At 44.4% G+C, this 13,515-nt stretch overlaps 1 pseudogene; it reads right to left on the reverse strand.

The window, feature by feature from the left end:
- Positions 1–738: 738 nt before the first annotated feature.
- Positions 739–2,662, reverse strand: LOC147633374 (uncharacterized; annotated as a pseudogene).
- Positions 2,663–13,515: the final 10,853 nt, after the last annotated feature.

A 13,515-nucleotide genomic window follows, 5' to 3' on the forward strand; every position in this document is an offset into this window, starting at 1 on the left:
TTCGAGATATCTCAGCCACTAGGCGTCCATGGGTTTACTTCATAACACGACATTTCGTCGAGCGATATACCTCTTCTGTTTTAGCCATTTTCTGAGGCATTGGGTACTGGTGCGGCCTTGAGATCCAGACCCTTCTCTTTTGGAAGCTTCATCCTCCATATCCTCTTCTCTTGGTTGCACATTTACCATGCACACTGAAGTGGGAGGAACGTTCCCTGAATCAACATATTGGGTTGTTGCAACACATCTATAGTGGCAAGCACATGCATCCAGTTTTCACTGAAATCTAGAGGTGGAAGCGATGCATACATTGCAGTATCTTCCTCTTCCCTTGAATTCTCTACCATTGGTTGGCAGAATTGTAGGGACGCATTTCTATAAGTGGTGACCAAATTGTTTCCAAACAATTTTCCTTCCATTGGGTGTGTCTTCCACGTTTGTAGATCAATCTTTAGAATCTGCAAATCCTTTCAAACATACACGTGATCTAACACCCAATCATGCACCAATTTGGTCTCCCTCATGAAAGGTCTGCCCAAGATGATGTCATATGGATCCAGTTCGCACAGAAAGTCCATTACAACAAATATGATGGTAGCGGAATGAAAAGAGCTTAAGTCTTACATTTTTCAACAGCCCCATAGGTCTTGAAGATGTTCCATCCATAGTTACCAGGGGACGGGGACGGGGACGGGGAAAGGTAGGGAACGGGGACGGGGGGTGGGGATGGCACTCAAAATTGTTAATTTTAGAGGAGTAAAGAATCAAGATTAATCAATCAATAACAACAAGCTTTCTAACTCCAAAAGTTATGAATCATGATACACATTACATTTAAAATTAAATTACGCTACGAGGTGCAAGAGTCAAGAGTCAAGACTTGCAAAGTCGGAAAAGAAAGACTTTAAAGTTGATAACATTAAATAGATATACTCAAAAGATGGTGGGGCCTAGGCGATACAAAATATAAGTCACTCGCTCTCATACTCTGCGCTCCCAATAAGAGAGGTGCTAGCCTCATGATCATGAGTGCGTGAAGTGTGGATGGGGATTGTGTCATCCGATGAAGGCTCATGATGAGAACCATCTGTCCCACCCTCCTGTGCAATAGTTGTAGCTGCCTCCTCTTGTTCCATCTCCCACTGTGTAAAAGTATCGGCATTGCATCTTGCACTCTTGCCAAGCATGCGCAAGTTTGCGCTAATGAAGACAAGATCATTAGCTCTTTCCACCCCAAGCCGATTTCTTTTCTTTGATGAAATGTGACTGTAGGAGGACCATAATTGCTCTAGGCAAGAAGAGCTAACGGACTGGCTCAAGATCCGGATCGCCAACTGTTGTAGCTCTGGTCCATCTGATCCAAAGTCCTCCCACCATAATGCTGCACCAACCTTGAATCTGTCCTGCTACGCATCTGCACATCCATATGAGCCTTGAAATGCCTTGTAATTAGAGAGCTGGTCTCTAATTTTGCGCCTGATTTCTGCATCCGGCGTGACGCGATCCAAGATGAGTCTCCAACCGTTGCTCACCTCTTTATCACCCTCCTGCCCTTTTCCTTGAAATTCTGGGTCCACCATAAAAGCAGCTGCATGTAAAGGAGAGGAATATGAGCTCCATCTCGCCACACAAAGCGAGTGGATCTCCTCATATCTATCTACGTCTGGCTCAAGCTTCTCAAGACTCTCTATCATCTGGTCCATGGCTTCATATACTTTGCCGATGCATGGCTGCATAGCATCAACAATCCTGAGCAAGTGGACAATGGGATGCACCATGGCGTCAGTGCGCTTGAGGTCCTCCCAAAAATCAGCATCGTCGACCTTTTTCTTGCATGAAATCCCTACCTGTGTACGTGCAAAAGATGAGGAGCAAAACTCATCACTGATGAATAGTTGCCGCACGGCACCCTGACAATCCTTCAAGCGATGCAACATAAGAAAGTTGTATGCAAAGCGAGTGTCCGAGTACTTGAGAAGGACCTTTATGGACCTCTTCCCAAACTCGGATCGAAGGTATGTGTGATTGTTGATGAAGGTCACAATTGCACATGCATCATCAATCACCGATTCAATCCATGACAATTTCCCAATATCTTTCAAAAGATTATTGAGACAATGTGCCATGCAAAAAGAGACGGTGATTTGAGGATACATACTCTCAAGAATAGCTCCCGCTGCCCTATTTGTCGCCTCACCATCCGTGACGAAACCGATCACACATTCGGGGCCGATAATCTCGACAGCACTACTCCACTCAGCAGCAAGTACATCCGCACTCTTTCCCGTCCCTGAAGCATCATGTGAGGAGACAAAGTACATCTCTCCCCGTGAGTATGCCACAAGGCCATGGATAGACCTTTCCCGCGTGTCACTCCATCCGTCTGCAATCAAAGAGACTCCATTGCGAGCCCATTGTCTCTTTGTGTTTGCCGCCGCTTGCTCAACAAGGCGTTTCTCCTTGTCAAGCATAGTGGTCCGCAAGGTTTCGGAGGATGGAGGTGTGTAGTGAGGACCGTACTCGCCAATCTTCTTCACCATCGTTTTGAAGTAGTCGGACCTATTTATCATTTCAAAAAAAAAGAGGGTAAGTAATTAGAATGGCAAAATGGTGACCTGTGAATCGTGACTCGTGAGACATGATGATGAAATCATGTGAGTGAAATACGTACCGTGCCACATGAAAAGAAATGTGGTCATGAAAAAAGAAGCGGGCCACCGCGGCATCAACCTCCTCCTCCTTTTTGGGATCCCAACTCCCCTCAAGAGTACTTTGCCGACGAGAGAGAGGGTGGACTAGGTTGCGGCATTGAGAAGGCGGCTTGTGTGAAGCCTCGAGTAGTGATAGAGGGGTAGATGAAGATGCACCACCACCCGATGTAGAACCTGATGTTTGGGTTGGAGTGACATAAGTGTTGGGATCCACTCCACGCACCCTTTGGCTTGCACTCAAAGCTTGATGGGCGGCAAGCTTTGCAAGAAGCTCCTTTCTTATCTCCGGTGTGACCCGCTCACAAAATTTCACCTCATGACCGGGCTCATGCAACAAATGGGCCCTCACCCTATTGGCCCCACCCACACGCTTATATGGGCAAAGCTTGCATGTCCATGGGACGTGCACCCCCCGCATGAGTAGGAGGCTCGAAGTTGACCTCATCCCACCATGACCACCCATCTGTTCTACTCCTACCGCCCGCACGAGAAGAGGATGCCATGAATAGTTAGTAACTTAGTAGTAGTCTAGTAGAAGAGGGTGGAGAGAGCTTAGAGGGTAGAGTAGGAGAAGAAGTAGAGGGAAGATTGAAGTAGTCTAGTAGGAGAGGGTGGAGAGGAAGGTGGTGGAGTAGGAGAGGGAGATAGTGGAGAGGAAAGCTTGAGTAGGAGAGGGAGATGGTGGAGAGGAACTCAAGTCTTGGAAGTTGGAAGGCTTGAGTAGAAGAGGAGTAGCTTGCAGCCCATTATATAGCATATGGCAGCTCTCTCTCTCTCTCTCTCTCTCTCTCTCTCTCTCTCTCTCTCAAACTCTCAAACGGCCAGCCGCCAACGGCTAGTAGCCGTTACCTGAAAAAAAACGATTGGAATTTGTAGCCGTTGCAGAATTTGTAGCCGTTGCATACGTCCCCTGTCCCCGGCTGACAACGTCCCCCCGTCCCCCCGGGCGGAGACGCCTGTCCCGTGGTCACGTCCCGTCCGTTCCGTCCCCCAGGCCGTCCCGCCGCCGTTACGCAACTGCCGTTAGTCGGGATGACGTTCCCACGTCCCACGTGGGCGTCCCGCCGTCCCCCTGTCACTATGGTTCCATCTGCCATTTTAACAATTAGATTTGCTCTTTCCAAATCAGGTTTACCCCAGTTCTCCCAACAATGTTTTGTAAAAATGATGCTCACCCCAACTCCTCCATCCAGGATATAGCTAGTGCTTGGTACCCGTTATGATGGATTGGAATTGTAGCATTTGTGTCATCACTCTCATAATACCGGTCCAGTTGATTGACATGTATTTTGATGAATTTGGGAGTTCTTACCTTAGCATGCTCTAGGTTTTTCTCTACTAGAGGTGACTGGGTCTCCTCTGAAATGGACATTGGGTTTAATCTTTCCTCTACCCAATCCTTTATGTCTGCCCACAAAGCCAGAGTATTGTGTAATAATGGTCCTAGTGGCATTTTAACCGTGGTGGACAGTATGGTTGCGAGACTGCCTATGTCCCTTGGTTCCCTGGCAAGTGAGGGCTCCTTCAATGTATTTTTTTGTGTACCCACCCCTAGGGAATGAATGAAAGGACAAGTCTTGCTCTACTTCCTCAAACATTCTTGCCATGAATTCACACTGAGTCCCTCCCTCAGACTCTTCTGGAATTGGAGTAGGCACATCCAATTTCCTTTCCTTTATCAGCTCATTTCTTGGTCCCTATCCCTATTAGCCCTCAATTTGGTTTCATGAATTCATTGGCACTCCTCAACCAGGGCCTTAGCTTTTTCAAGCTTCCTTATCTCTTCTTCAACATTTGGATATTCAACAATCCCCTTAGGGGTTGTTGGTCTCTCTCTTTGCGTTTCTTGGGTATGCTCATCTGGTTTCGGTGCTTGGTCACTCCCTTCCTTTTACTCGGTGGATCCGATGTCAATGGTATCTTCTTCGGATCGTGAGCATGGTGTCACCCTTGCCCACTTTTTTCACTCTTCTCCTTCTCCTAGTTTTAGAGGTTGTATCACCGGTAGGGTTTTTCCCTTTGTCCACTTGTTTTGCTTGTGCTCATGTCAGGACATTTAGTGGCGTGATATTCTTAGGTTGCACACTTAAGGTCCTGATAGTGGCATGGTTAGAAGTGGAAGCAGAACCACTGGCGCGATATGGGCAGTCTTTGATCAAATGATCAACCCCACACTTAACACAAGTGTTGGCATGTCGTTAGGCTGTGCTGCCATTGGCTAAGCTTGGCTTGCATGAACCACATTCTTATTAAGACAGTATGCTATTCAATGAGGTCCACCACAACCAAAACACTGTAGTGGCCCCCTTCTTATAGTTGAGTTTATGTCTTTACCTTTCCATTGTACCATGGTTTGGAACACTAGCACTGGCATGCTATTCTGTAAGACAAAACTCTGGCAAAATCTTTGTGGCCTCCTCATAGTAATCATTATTGATTTCTACCTCATGCATGACTTCTCCCTCGTCCAAGGGTTCCTTAATCAATACCTGGTTGATTTTAGTGTGTGGAGGTTATGGTGGTAGAATAGGTGGTGGCAAAGACTACGTATCATGTATCCGGAACATCACTCTTGGTGAGTAGGATGAGTTTGACTGCCCTGCAGCCGCAGTGATTTGAACTGGTGGTGCTAGTAAGGCTAGCGGCACTCTGGGTGCTGGTAGTTGTGCTACAAGTTGGAGCCTCGAATATCTGCACATGGAAGTGTCATGGTTCCCTAGTCTCACACAATGAGCACAATAGAGTAACTACCTTACTCTTAATTGAGGGCATTTGGTAGTTGTGATTCATTCTGCAAAGGGAGCACCAAACTAGATCTCTACGGGGGTAGAGATGAACATGCCCTGGTGCTTCTTTCCCATCCTTTTTTTAATTTATCTAGTATGGCATTACTGAGCTCGTCTCCATAGTCATATTTCCTACTTGCTTGCTCCAGGTTCCTGTGTCCTGGTGACTTGAGACTCGTGATGTTGATGTTATTGAAATTGCCTTGGCATCTTCAGGTTGTGGAAATTCAAGCATATTGTCTTCATATTCTATTGCCAGCTTACAGCATGCATCTAAGGTAGCCAATCGGGCTAATACTAGATAATCATGCATTTTTATGATCTCGGACTCCTCTCCGAAAGCAAGGAAATACCTGATCATTGGTTAGTCTCTCCCGTAGCTTGCATCTTGAATTCAAGTGCTTGAGTCGAGATACATAATCTCGCATGGACTCATTTTCTTTTTGCTTGAGCTGAGCCACAAGACTCCATCTGTCGCCACTTCAAGCAAAGCTTGGTACGAACACATTCTTAAGCCTAGTGAAGTTGACTTTATTCTCTAGCTTTAGGGTTCGATACCATTGATGAGCCTTTCCTTCTAGGGTCAGCGAGAAAGCGTGGATCATGGTCACATCACTCAGTGACCCAGAGGTTTCACAGGTTGACTCAAAGATCTCAATATGTTGGATTGGGTCTCCATTCCCCAAGAACTTTTGTACAAGCTTGGAAATGATATGTGGCTTCATTTAGGATGTTCTGGATTCTAGAGCGGTGTCTAGCTCCCTAACCATTTCTCAGCCCATTTTCACGGCTATATTTAGCAGATCCACCCTTGTGACTGCATTTGGATCCACAATTGGTATTTGAGGAGCCACTCCCCCCTACCTAAACCTCTTCCTCTTCTTGCATTGGTTATTCTATGTAATTCGGGTCTATGGCTAGGTCCAACCAACTCCTCATGGACTGGCTCATTATTAGAGGCCTTAGCCCGGCCTTTGTTGGATTAAGAGCTCCATGCCCTACAAGAATGTGGGAGCATGTCGGTCCTTGCCCATCGTACCGGAAGCGCACGCTTTTAACCGTACCGAGGTCGGTCAAGACCTCGGCAGGCTTTGCCGCAAGCGACGTCCCTCGACGACTCCCTGCCAGCTGTTGCACAACAAACCTCCTCTTAGTAAAACACATGCCAAATGCTTCCTCTAGCATTTTGGCATAATACAATCCTTTAAATGAAAACAGAGGTTCTATGCAAGTAAAATTCCCAGTTTGAGATTGGTTCCACAAAACTCCTTTTTCTTTAATTCCCCTTGTCTGTTCAAATTGAACATGGTGCCTGCGTGGAGTGAGGAGATATCTAACTATCTAGCTCATGGTTTTCTGCAAGAACGATCCTTGAACAAGGATAAAATGTGTCGGCTTATTAAGCTGGCCACACCTTATCAATTAATTGTTGGAGAATTATATAAGCTAGGCAAGGATGATATCCTAAGAAGGTGTGTGCGAGAAGATAAATTTTTCACAATACTAGAAGAAGCACACTCAGGAATAGACGGAGGACACTTCGCTGTAGAAGTTTTAGCTCGCAAAGTGCTTTCAGCGAGACTGTGGACGCCATAGAGTTTGTGAAAAGATGCTAGGAGTGTCAAAGATTTTCTATTCCACAACAAAGAGACAGGATTCCACGCACCCCTGTGATTGTAAGACAACCCTTTGAGAAGTGGGGAATTGAATTTGTTGGACCCATTAGTCCAACAGCGCATCCGTTCACAAGCTCGATATGTAATCATGGCCACATATTATTTCACAAAGTGGGCAGAGGCAAGAGCCTCTAAGCAAGCTGATGTACGAACCACGGCCAAGTTCTTATATGAACATATCATTTCTAGATTTGGATGCTCACTTGAATTAGTCAGTGACCGGGGTTCGCATTTCATTAATGAGGTGATTAAACACTTACTAGCCGGATTCTTTGTAGTCCATCGAATGTCATCACATTATTATCCATAAGAAAATGGTCAAACAGAGAGCACAAACAAGACTTTATGTGCCGTCTTAACTAAAACATTAGGAGTCAGTCGCACGGATTGGGAACATAAGCTGACTACAGCTCTATGGACGCATTGTACATCATATAAGGTGGTGACAGGATATACTCCCTTCCATCTAGCTTACGACATTGATGTGGTAATGTCTAGGAGAACTTAGTTCCAAGCCTACGAATTGCAGTACAGGAGAGGCTTACTGAAAATGCATTGGCCGAGAGATTGATTGATTTAAAAAAACTTGATGAAACCCGGCTAATTACATCACATGGGCTTATGGTCGAGAAATTATGCAGAAAGCGTTGGTTTGACCATAACTTGAAACAAAAGGAACTGGAAACGGGAGGCCGTCCTCATGTGTGGTATCGGAAGCACCAAGAAAAAGAAACTGAAATACAGACGGTTAGGACATTTTAGAGTGTCGAAAATCACCCCTCAAGGGTCAGCCCGAATTGAAACCATCGAGGGAGTACAGATGGAAGGATACATCAATGGGAATAAACTCAAGAAGCATTACAGACCACTGACCCAGGAGATGCTCACACATGAGCATCTACTGAAACAAAAGAAAGAGCTAGCTAAAGAAAAAATCAAATAAGCTCAAGAAGAAGCCAAGGCAAGGGAAGCCAAGGCCAAATAGAGACTATAGGGAAAAATGTTGCATGTAAACATGGCTTCACTCACCCTTCTTGATGAGGATGACTTGGACATTGAGCCGATATGTCTCAGCGTAAAATTCTCTACGAAAGAGAGTCACGTCGTCAAGAGCATTGCATTAATTGATACGGGATCAAGACATAACTTAATCTCTTATGAAACATGGGTAGCTCTAGACAAACCTCACCTCGAAGCTACAAATGCACAAGTCCGAAGTGTGCATTTATCAACAACAAAAGCTATGGGGTTTTTAAACGTTAATATTTCTATCAGAAATAATCCCTTAGTGGGAGAGGTGTTTGTCGTGCCTGCAAGATCCATGGAAGAAGAGATGATTCTTGGACGATCCTGGATCTGTGCCAGTAATTGTCATATCCAATAGGAAAAGAGAACATCACAACTCAATGATGGCAAGGATACCATCACTGTGACATTATGGAGCCCCTTAAACAAAGGAAAACAGGCAATGGCGAGTGACATGGAACCACCGATGCCACAGAAAGCAGCGATCATACCAGAGAAAGCGTCCATGTCACAACCTCATCTCCATATAAGAAAATCGCAAAAACTGCAGCAAAAGTGTCCAGTACATCAATAGTGGGTTTCCAAAGCCCAACTTCAAGCACAACGATACTATGATACAAACAAGGTCTCATGGGGATTAAAGAAAAAAAGTTAGGCTACAAGAATGGAATCAAGAAAGCTAACCAACGACAAAAAACACTATTCCAAGAAGACCCGCAATACTGGAAGTATTCAAAAGCAATGGGTTCACAAGGATTTATTAGCTGCACAAGGCTATTATCAAGGCAATACAGAAGTATGGGTATCCAAGTTCAACCCAAGACCCAATACAGCATGCGGCTTTAGGAGAACCGGAAAGGACCATAACCACAAACAGGACCAATTCCCAGTTAAATCAAGTGATGAGAAGGCACAAAAATTGGTTTGGAGAAAGAAGCACGTTTATCTAGTGGAACAGAAAGGTGCGACATTGCCAATGTCATCCACCAAGGATAAAAAACTGAACAAAGTTGTGGAGAAGGGGAAGGAAGACATGCACTCACATGCACAAGAAACAAAACAGGTTCCGCAAGGTTCGATGGATGCACTCTTCAGTTGGATAGAGGGAAAAATCAAAAGCTCTCACGTTGAATTAAAGCAGTTGAAACAAAAAATTCCCACAAGTTCCAAAGTACCACATTGGTTTTTGTGGCAATAAACAGAGAAGAATTACAAGAGGTATCCATTTCTTTTTTTCTTTTTTTCATGCATTTCTCTTCGTCGTGCTCGCCTGCCTTTGATTCTTCTTTGCATTCAGGTTCATCAGCTGCCATCACCTGCGGCATTGCATTCAAGGGTTCTTTCATTTATCATTGCTTACGACCTTCAATCACAGGTAGGAGGGTGTCCTCCAACTTCGATTGTTTCTTTTCTTTTGAATAAAAGATTATAGAATATGAAAATAATCGAATGCATTCTTATTCCATTCGTCTGCATATGTTCTTCATTCTGTTTTTGAGTTGCCATGACTTGTAAATATTCAATTTGCATGCAAAGGTGTATTCTCACCCTTAATCGCCTCACAAGGGTAAGGATTTTCTAAACCCGTGAAATAGCAGTATGCTATTTCTTGGAGTTCATACCAACACTTCGATAGGACTAAACACTGCATTTAATCGCATTCCAATGTTTAGGACATGCTATAGACAAACACTCACACTTATTTTCACTCAAAACATTACATACAAAACTCACACTTATTTTCACTCAAAACATTACATACAAAACTCTGTTATTTCACGGATTTACAACCTGCACTTTCAAGCCTTTCACGTAAGCCTTTCACAAGCTAAGCCTTTCACGAGCTAAGCCTTTCATGCGCTAACTCTTCAACGGCCTAAGCTAACTCTCACGACTTAAACTCTCACATTTGCAACTTTCATGGGCTAAGCCTTTCACGTAAGCCTTTCACAAGCTAAGCCTTTCACGAGCTAAGCCTTTCACGCGCTAACTCTTCAACGGCCTAAGCTAACTCTTCACGACTTAAACTCTCACATTTGCAACTTCATGTCTTAACATTGTTTCCCTACCAACACTCATACATCTATTATTGCTCACCCCACTAACATACTTCTCATCAAGCACACAAGCGAACACACATAAACACACATCACCAAAAAAAAAAGAGAAGGGGGAGACCATGAGCTCCTACCGATCATTATGATCGACGCTCTTTCCAATGTTACAGATGGCCTATTGCGTTACACTAGAATCGGCCATGACCCAAACAAGTACCACAGTGTCACCTGCGGAATGAAGGAAGAGAGCACGTTGTGGCACCAAGCTCAGTAATTTGGGGCCATATGCACAGAGTTTCCAAGGATCTGTGATCATCAAAGACATTCAGACACTACACGGGAAAATCACGCTCCACTACCACAACCCCGAATGTTTACAAATATTGGAGGATACACAGGTTAAAGGTAAGCTGGAGAAAGTGGGTCTTGGCAGAATAGCCGAAAGCCTCCCCCGCACCATCAACATAGATTTATGTGTGGAGTACCTCAAATCATATGACAAAGCCACCAAGAGGGGAATAGTAACAAAGGCAGATGGCACCCCAGAACAAGTCCTCCTCTTAGAGGAACTAATACACGATGCTCTGCTGCCCCCGCCAATACAGACACATATCCACAATATTGAGAAGCTACCCATGGAAGATATGCTCAAAAGGATTTCCTACAACTCCAATGGGGCAAACTATGACAATATACGTGATGAAGTCAATGAGAAAGCATGTAGAGCGATGTCTATGATGATGCAAGTGAAGCCGGTTGACATGTATAATAGGGTCCCACTCAACCGTATAGCCAAGGTACATGATGAAAAAGAAGAAGATTGGGCTTGGTACATCCATAGAGACATGGAGAACTACCTAAAGTCACACCAATCAAAGGTGTGCAATCCCTATCTACTTACCAAAGTTCTCAGTCATGCAACTTATCTTCCAATTCCCGAAAGCATGTCGGAAGCACAGGTACAACAAGCTGCATTGCCTCTAGAGTCACCAACCATCACTCCTGAAGAGCTGCAGGAAGGACAAGCCCTATTAAAGGAGACAAAAGAGAGAATGCAGGAGCTGAAGAAGGGGAAGCAAAAAACTAAAGACAAAAAAATGAGGGGCATGATCCCAGAAGTTGCTAAGGAATCCCAACGCTTGGAATCTGAAATAGCCCAGGATATTACATCATATCAGTAGGTGCTGCAGCAGCAAGAGGCAAGGGGAATAAACCTTTCTGATGTACCCGTGAGCACAACTTCGGAGTTACCTCTTCACACCCCCTCCCAACCCAACACAAATGGCATTCACCCAGAAGTTGCTAAGGAATCCCAACGCTTGGAATCTGAAATAGCCCAGGATATTACATCATATCAGTAGGTGCTGCAGCAGCAAGAGGAAAGGGGAATAAACCTTTCTGATGTACCCGTGAGCACAACTTCGGAGTTACCTCTTCACACCCCCTCCCAACCCAACACAAATGGCATTCAAGAACCTCTCACCACTCCACGACTGTGTTCTCTCATATCAACCAACTTCCAAGGAGATTGGTGTAGAGAAAGCCACAAACGAAGTAGTGCCGCAAAAAGATGTTAGCACAAGGAATGAAGAGTCTACATCCGCATATCTAGAGGCCACAGAGGAAGACCACAAAGCTGAGAAAAGAAAGAGAGCAGAAGAACCTACAAGCCCAAACAAGTGACAACGACTGGAAGATGAAGGCCCAGTAACTGAAGATTCTTTCTTGCATAACTTACAAGCTGATCGCTTCTTAAAGGTGACAATGGAGGGCCTCGACAGCTTGTTACAATTACCATTCAGTGAAATAGAAGGTGCGGTCTCCACAAGCGCTTCTATCTGGGAACAAGAGCAAAGGGTATGGTGTTGTCACTTACTTACTAGTCACATGCTCTAGGATAGGAATGTCACCTTATGGAAGCAAGTACAAAAAGCCACAGACCAAGTGCAGCAACTTAAGGAGCAAATGGTGGCAGCCGATGCTACACACAGAGAGGTCATCCTCAAAAGCTTTAAGGCTGCGGAAGAACAAGAGGCAAGATACCAAGTGTTAGAAGGGAACAACCAAATGCTGAGCAAAACCATAGTTCAAAGGATCAAAGAGAGCATAGAGTTGAAGGCACAAGTCGAGCAAGCCAAGGAGAAGCTTCAAAAAGAGGTGGCAAATGCTTGAGAAAAAGAAGGGCAACATACACAATAGCTTAAAGAGGCTCATGAAACGTTCCACGACAAAGAAGAAGGATTAACAAAGCAAATCTCTACCCTAACTGAAGCCGTCGCTGCAGCTGAATAGAAAGTGCTTAACCTTCAAATGGAAAGGGAACAATTAAACAAAGCCCATGCAGAAAAGATTAAATCTTTAAATGAGGTGATCACTGTAAAATCTTTGGAAATGGAACAGATGCTTGCCAACCACCAGAAAGTGCTTGACCATGTCAATCAACAGATAAGAAGCAGCCAGATATTAGCAGAGGAGCAGCTCAAGAAGATTGAAGAAGTTAATACACTAGAAGTATCTGCAAGAAGGGCACAAGCAGCAGCAACCAGAAGATATGAAGAGCTAGACGTTGCACGAATGGTACGTGAAGCTGCCATCTCTAATCTTTTGTCAACTAAAGACTCAAGGATTCAAGAATTGGAGCGCCAACTGGCCATTTTGGAAAGGACAAAGAGAACGGAGCCAATCGATGAATTGCGACTACTCATCGTACGAGCCTTGGAGATAAGTTCGTTGCCAGTAACTCCTCGAGCCCCTCCTCAAACACTAACCTTGTTTTTATCCTCAGTAATCCTCTCTCTTCTTCAATATGAGATTAACTTAACATAAGACCTCGGTTTAGGAGACTTAACACTAATTCACCAAAATACAGAAAGAGATGCCGATCCCACTATTATTATGGGAATCTTTTGGAGGGATTTAGTACTAACAGAACCAATTGATATCTTTTTCTATCCCTTGCATCCCATCGTGCTTAACCTTCGTAGTTGGTGTCGGGTACTACAAAATTCTGACATCTTGAATAAGTGTCGACAAACTCGACCTGTTTATGCTAGATGATATACCCACACCGGCCAACCACAAAGTGGTTGCATGCAACTATCAGTGGATCATCAGCCACGGATGGTTAGAAGTTTATAATACGCACCAACATCTAAATATTTTAGAGTCTTCTCTTTATCATCCGTTTGGTATTATTAAACTTTACTGCAATATCCATAAACATTTGGAGGCTATGATGACTAATGTAATTTATAACTTT

Source organism: Cibotium barometz, chromosome 12 (assembly GCF_041138505.1).
Source record: "Cibotium barometz isolate CiBa-2024 chromosome 12, ASM4113850v1, whole genome shotgun sequence".
NCBI lineage: Eukaryota > Viridiplantae > Streptophyta > Polypodiopsida > Cyatheales > Cibotiaceae > Cibotium > Cibotium barometz.